Source organism: Corythoichthys intestinalis, chromosome 11 (assembly GCF_030265065.1).
Source record: "Corythoichthys intestinalis isolate RoL2023-P3 chromosome 11, ASM3026506v1, whole genome shotgun sequence".
Taxonomy (NCBI): Eukaryota; Metazoa; Chordata; class Actinopteri; order Syngnathiformes; family Syngnathidae; genus Corythoichthys; species Corythoichthys intestinalis.
Genome location: NC_080405.1, coordinates 27,175,341 through 27,182,511, shown reverse-complemented (window position 1 = coordinate 27,182,511; position 7,171 = coordinate 27,175,341). Strand labels below are relative to the sequence as shown.

General features: G+C 37.7%; 1 long non-coding RNA gene across 1 annotated transcript; it reads left to right on the top strand.

Annotated features, from left to right (window-relative positions):
* The first annotated feature begins 5,857 nt into the window (after positions 1 to 5,857).
* On the top strand, positions 5,858 to 6,426 carry LOC130923780 (uncharacterized). Its single transcript, XR_009064776.1, has 3 exons — positions 5,858 to 6,018; positions 6,106 to 6,220; positions 6,308 to 6,426. It is a non-coding gene; the product is annotated as an uncharacterized LOC130923780 (long non-coding RNA).
* The last annotated feature ends 745 nt before the right edge of the window (positions 6,427 to 7,171 follow it).

The window sequence follows — 7,171 nt, the reverse complement described above, 5'->3', positions numbered from 1 at the left end:
TATTTTTCGCTGACTTAGTCGTTTTGATTGTTGGCTAATATAGCTAATTCAGATACGTACATACAGCATGCGTTGCTTTCATTATTAGGCTTATTTAAGGCTTTTAATTTTTTGCGGCTCCAGGCATATTTGTTTTTTGTTTTTTTGATCCAATATGGCTCTTTCAACATTTTGGGTTGCAGACACCTGACATCAACAAACTATCCACTGATACTTAATAAGTTATTAGTAAGTTACTAATAGCACGTTAATGTTAAATTACTCATTTATAAGGTGAAGGTATAAATATTTGACATACAGCTTACAAGTCATGTCATTTATTACTCGTTAAATATCAGTTTATTTATGATATGTTAACTATCTATAAGGCATCTTTATAAATGCTTAATAAACTAATAACAAACACTTAACAAATCAAGAATAAATCATTGATTAACAGTTTACTAATGATGTATTGACTAGTTATAATTGATAGTTATTATAGAGTGTTACCCATGTCTCAAATGTTCGGCATGCAAACTTAGTTTGTAAAGAAACTACATTGTTATTACATAGTGATTTAAGTTTTGCAAAAATGTGAGCAAAGACCAAGATGCACCACCATTGAAAACATTTTTCTGTGCAGTGGTGGACTTTTCTTCTAGCAATGTGCATTGAAAGGGAAAAATAAAATGAAAAAGTGTTTTTTTTAATACACAGAAAATTCAAGACCATTTAATATTTGTTTTGCATGCTTGTTTATCAGTAGTTCAAGCTCCTCTATTAAAAAAAAAATGCATGAAGTAAGGCGATGTAAACTAGCTATGGAGCATTAAATTAAAACCAGAATGGCATACTTAATTCCAATTCCATAGTTTATTGGCCTTTGGTACATGGATGTTTTCCCACAAAAAATAAAACATTTACACCTTAACAGAACAATCCCTCATTGCTGTAATTTATTCTAAATTAATACAAAACCCTATTCGCTGAAGAGGAACACTTTCCTTGGGTAGTTTTCCAGGGATTACTAAAATGATTCAATCTCCAAACAAACTTTTGCATAATTACAAGTCTTTGTCTAAAATCGTGAAGTGAATGAAGTATATTTTTGGATTATGTAACTAATTTTAATTAAGGGGCAGGTATATTTTAAGGTTTAAATGAAAACAGCATGTTGTTGGTGTTTATTTGTATCCTCTAAATTTACATTATATACAGTAGTAAATGTCTTTGAAAAAGTCAAAAAATCAAGAAATCTATCATTTCATCACTAACTTTAGACATACAGTACTTTCTCATAGTACATCCAAAACTTTTGATTGGTTTCCAAACTGCAGTTGTAATCTGCGTGACACTTTTGGAATTGCTGTGTAGAAATGTCAAATTCTGTGCATGCAAGCTGCATAACTAAGTCTTAATCATGTAATATGACAGCATAAGAAGGGTGAAATTTGCAATTAAATTGTGAGGTACTACCGGAAGCTAGTTAGGTTGGGAGGTGGGTAAAATGTTTCCTTGATCATATAAGCTCACTGCGGTGCATGTATGGACAATTCAGTAGTTTGTGCATCATTCTATTTTTGCTGGCCCGGTCACTTATCAAGCACGAGAATAGTCAATTACATGACTGCAGCATGGCAGAGTGACTCACTAATCACTATCGACTTTTTCTGAAGCAAATTATTCCCTGAATTTGTTCAGTGCTTCAACATCATACTTCCACTCTGGCAGTCCTGTTTAATGGGAAGCTTAAGCCATGCAGAGTTCATAAATCGTCTCTTTGCTCCGTCATCATAACATCCAGAAAATGTTGGAAAATTGGCAGCATTAGGAAATGTAGGTTTAATTTGTTTCTACTCACCCTTGTCAATGGGATTGTTTAGCTGCATTCTCCCTTGTGCTCACTCACCCTCTCAAGTACAAACACACAAATCTGGTTCACTGCAGCAGCTGCTGGGCTTGCATCTTATTCAGTTGGGTATTGATTTCACTCCTGGCAACATGCCCTGCTCTACCCTCATTATTATGCCCACTCTGCCCAGAGTGGAAAACAGCCAGGAATACTGCTGGGTGAGAAATAGCATCTACTGAAGACAAACAAACACATTTTTAGTTTGCTCACCTGTTTCCCCCATTTCATAAAAGCCAACTTGGTAGCTTGCCAAAACACCAAGCGATATCATTGGACAAGCAGAACCTGTGCAAATGACATGCATAATAAAATGTTAACAAGTCAGTAAATTTATATCTTACATAAGGGGTGGATAGGTTATTTCTGACAAAGAAAGCTCCCAAAAGATCATGCAGTGGTAGAATTTACAGTGGAACCTCAACTAGTAGAAATCTTGTAAAATGTTTAGAACTTTGGGTAAAACCTGCCGTGAAAAAGCAGAACTATATTAGTCCTACCATGCTCGCTTTCAAACCCAAAGCTCACAACTCTCTATATGTGCATTGAGAGAATAGCAATCCCCTTCTGGCAAGGAATAGCCCTTCAAGATACCTTTTATTGCTGAATGTAGACAGTTTTAGCATTGCAAGGTAAATCGTTTGACTTACGGTATATTAAATGCGCTCCGTTACCTACTTTGTCGATGCAATAGTGTCCCTGCATACTGAACTGATTACAAACTTTAAACCTACATCCTAAGGGCATATGTCTTGTGTCTCAAGACTAAATTGACCATGTGAGTGTAATATACTGTACAGTAGACATACAGTATGGCTGCTAATGGAACAGGTTCTATTGTATTCATTGATGATATGACTTACTGACAAAAGCATCAACATAAATTCTGAAGTCTTTCGGGATGGGTTTTCTCATTTACTACATCTGAATAACATGTACAGTGCTGGCCAAAAGTATTGGCACCCCTCCAATTCTGTCAGATAATGCTCAATTTCTCCGAGAAAATGATTGCAATTACAAATGCTTTGGTAGGAATATCTTCATTTATTTTGTTTGCAATGAAAAAAACAAAAGAGAATGGGGGGGGAAATTAATCATTATCATTTTACACAAAACTCCAACAATGGGCCAGACAAAAGTATTGGCACCCTCACCCCAATACTCGGTAACACAACCTTTAAACAAAATAACTGCGAACAATCGCTTCTGATATCCATCAATGAGATTCGTACAATGCTCTACTGGAATTTTAGACCATTCTTCTTTGGCCAACTGCTCCAGGTCTCTACGATTTGAAGGGTGCCGTCTCCAAACTGCCATTTTCAGATCCCTCCACAGGTGTTCTGTGGGATTCAGGTCTGGAATCCTTGCTGGCCACTTTGGAAGTCTAAAATCCTTTCTCTCAAACCATTTTCAAGTGCGTTTTGAAGTGTTTTTTGGGTCATTGTCCTGCTGCCCATGACCTCTGAGGGAGACCCATCTTTCTCACACCGGGCCCTACATTATGCTGCAAAATTTGTTGGTAGTATTCAGACTTCATAATGCCATTCGCACGGTCAAGCAGTCCAGTCGCCTGGAACTACAGACTCACTGCTGTTCCAGCGATTGAGTCTGGCGACTGTCCAGCGGATCAAATTCCCAGGGCGGAGCAAGCCACAGCAAACAGACAGCGGAGTCGACCAATCAGCGACCGGCGGACGTGACGTTGATGAAGCGACAAGAAACTGGCGCGAGCGGAGAATGGAGAAGTTTATTCAACATGGCTAGTGCGAGACAGACTGTTGTCAATGACTAGTGTCGATGTGTTTTTCTGTAATTTAATGCTGATTTTACCGAGGATTGGAACATATTCTCGGCTCTCCTTTTCGCCGTCTGTGTTGTTGTGGAGATGACTTCCGACGCGCAAGAGTGACGTAGCTCGTTAAGAACACGTCAGGCAAATCATCGAATCTGATTGGACGGAGGATTTCGTTCGCCTCAAGAGGCCATTAAGGAGCTGGGTCCCAGACTATTATCACAGTGTTTGAAAAATACAGTGAGAACAGTCTGGCCGTGCAAAGCAAGCAGTCCAGTGCCAGAGGCAGAAAAGCAACCCCAAAAGAGCAGGGAAGCTCTGCCATGTTTGACTGTGGGGACCGTGTTCTTTTCTTTGAAGGCCTTGTTTTTTTTCCTGTAAACTCTATGTTGATGCATTTTCCCAAAAAGCTCTACTTTTGTCTCAAGTGAACAAAGAACATTCTTCCAAAACGTTTTTGGCTTTCTCAGGTAAGTTTTGGCAAACTCCAGCCTGGCTTTTTTATGCCTCTGGGTCAGAGTTGGGGTCTTCCTTAGTTTCCTACCATATGCATAGAGTCCTTTTTCATTCAGGCGCCGACAGATAGTACGCATTGACACTGTTGTACTTGTAGCTTGAACTTGTTTGGATGTAATTCGAGGGTATATCTAGGGAGGCTAGCCACAGTGCCATGGGCTTTACACTTATTGATGACACTGCGTACGGTAGACGCAGGAACATTTAGGTCTTTGCTTCTCAAGTCCTCAGACAGTTCTTTGGTCTTCTTTCTTTTCTCCATGCTCAATGTGGTACACACAAGGACACAGGACAGAGGTTGTGGCACATAACACCACCTGTTATGTGCCACAGGTAAGTACCAGGTGCTGTTAATTAAACAAATCAGAGAAGCATCACATGATTTTTGAAAGGGTGTCAATACTTTTGTCTGGCCCATTTTTGGAGCTTTGTGTAAAATGATAATGGTTTAAATTTTTTCCATTGTCTTCTGTGTTTTTTCATTGCAAGCAAAATAAATGAAGGTTGGTTGGACACTAAATTGTCCATACAGCAGGGATAAACATGAATGTGAAAGTTTGTCCATGTGCCCTGCGATTGGCTGTCAAGCAGTTCAGAGCACTGCCTAAAGTCAGCTGGGATAGGCTATGATCATTCTTTTTTTTTTTTTTTTTTTTTTTTTTGTCCCTTTAAAAAAAAACTTCCTTTGCTTTGACACTTTTAATGAGTGCCACAAATTAAACACATTGGGTATGTGCTTCTACCGGAATGAATGAACATGGGTAAGTCCCTCAACTCTGTTGAAAGCTCTTTTTAAGATCTACTTTCATCTTATTATTTTTATCTGCCCTCTCATCTGCTCCTTTTTTCCACTCACTTGCCACTCACGTAACACCTGATAATTTCTTCTCTTTATTTACTGGTCACTCTCTGCCAACTCATCGTTTCCTGTATCACAAGCATACTGTATATCTATATAAGTATACAGTACGCCTAAACATGCACTGCAACACATAAAACTGAAAAAAGAGACATTATAGTTATTTATCACGGTTGTGGTTCCGTATATTTTATTTATTTAGCTATTGGTAAATTCTTGTCTCAATTTATCAACCATAATTTCGTCTTAGTTTTTCACTGAAAGCTGTTAACTGTAAATTGAATGCACTAAAATAAAAAATGCTTTCAGTGCTGAACGCAAATACTGATAAATAATTGCAAATAATACATTTATTAAGATAATCTTATTTTGGTAAACACGTCAGTTACATTGAAATAGAATAATTTGTTAAATGCTGTAGTTATTTTTAAACAAAATATCCAGAATAGTAATGACATTTCTTAATGTCTCGTTCCTACATCTTTTTCATTGATTTTACACCAACCTGCAGTACTGTTCCTTCTTTCCTACCACTGTTAGCTTTTTCAGGCTGTAAAAGTTCTTCCAACCTGCTGCATTTGTTACCTTTATGGGTGTGAGCTCTCTGCAGGTTTCCAATGTACTCAGACGGGAATATAATAATATAATATAGGGAATTTCTATGCTATTACTAATTGGAAGAGTCTGCTCTCCAGCCTCCTTGATTATTAAATCTATTCTATCCTTTGCCTACAGAACTTTGACTGTTTTCTTCTCCCTCAAATCCTTGACATTGATTAGGTTCTGCTGCTTCATTGCTCAGCCTAAATCATGATCTGGACTTGCAGACTATTAGTACATGGTCTTCCGCAATCAGAACACATTCAGAGAGGATCAGCATGAAAATATAATGGCGGAAACCAGATTCCTACTTGCCAGTCTAATTACACAATAGTTTACCACTATGTCAAATTTCAGGTAAGATGTTGCTTTTTGATCTGTTGAACATTTCAACCTCTGAATTATCTCTACGGATATTAATCTTGCTTCTCTCATCCCACCCAGCAATCCTGTCCAATATACATTTGAATTATGAGATGGTCTATTAATTGAAACCCACCCTGTCTTCCGGCCATGCGAGGACAAAGCCCTTCGGACTTAATAACCTCAATGTCTATCTGTGGGTATATGTGGGTGCATGTGTCTACAAAAATATCATCAGGGTCGCTTCATTAACCCTCATTTAATGTATTTCATTATCTTACAGGCACAGTGGGAGATTCTTGTTCGGGTCAAGTAAGGTGAACATTGTTAGTCTTAAAAGCACATTTAAAAAATGACACGGTTGGCCCTTCTGTGATTTGTGGTGCTCCAGTTATTAAGAAGAAAGACATGCATGATAATTGTGCCAGTTGTATAATTTTATGTTTGGTAAAATTATTTGCATTTGTCGGTCCCAATGAGCTCAATTATAACCGCATTAAAAAAAAACAACAAAAGTTTGTTTACAGTATTTACTGCCACCAAGTCTAGTAAACCATTGAAATTATGTCTTACCGTATATAAAAACCAAATTAATAAATAAAGTTTATATAATTGGTGAAGTTTTGTGTTTAAGTAGAGAACTAAAACACAACGAACAAATTACATGCAAGACGAGAGGAAGAACTGGCTGAGACAATAAATGTAACAAGATGTTCTGGCAACGAGTGGATGTCAGGTGGGTGTTTATATACTGATTGTGATGAACGATGGGAGACCAGTGCGTGTGAGGAGCTCAACATACCTGAATGCTTCCAGACCTGAAACAAATTAAGGACAGAAAAAAGATAGAAAACAAAATGTCAATTATTATGAAATAGAATGGGGTGGATGTGCTCACAGCAACATTTCAGAAATGCCAGTGGGGTTCTATACATTGAAAGAGCATATTAGGTTGTAGTCTTGTGGTCTTGAGAATTATACATTGGGTTGCCAAACGTCCCTTGAACATTTGAATTGTCCGGTATTCAGAAACAACAGTACGCATCCCGTATTAAAGCGGAAATGTCAACTAAGGCTGGCCAACCATGTTTTTGAATAATATCATTGGCTAAACAATAATAAGCATATTTTCATAATTTTTTTTAAC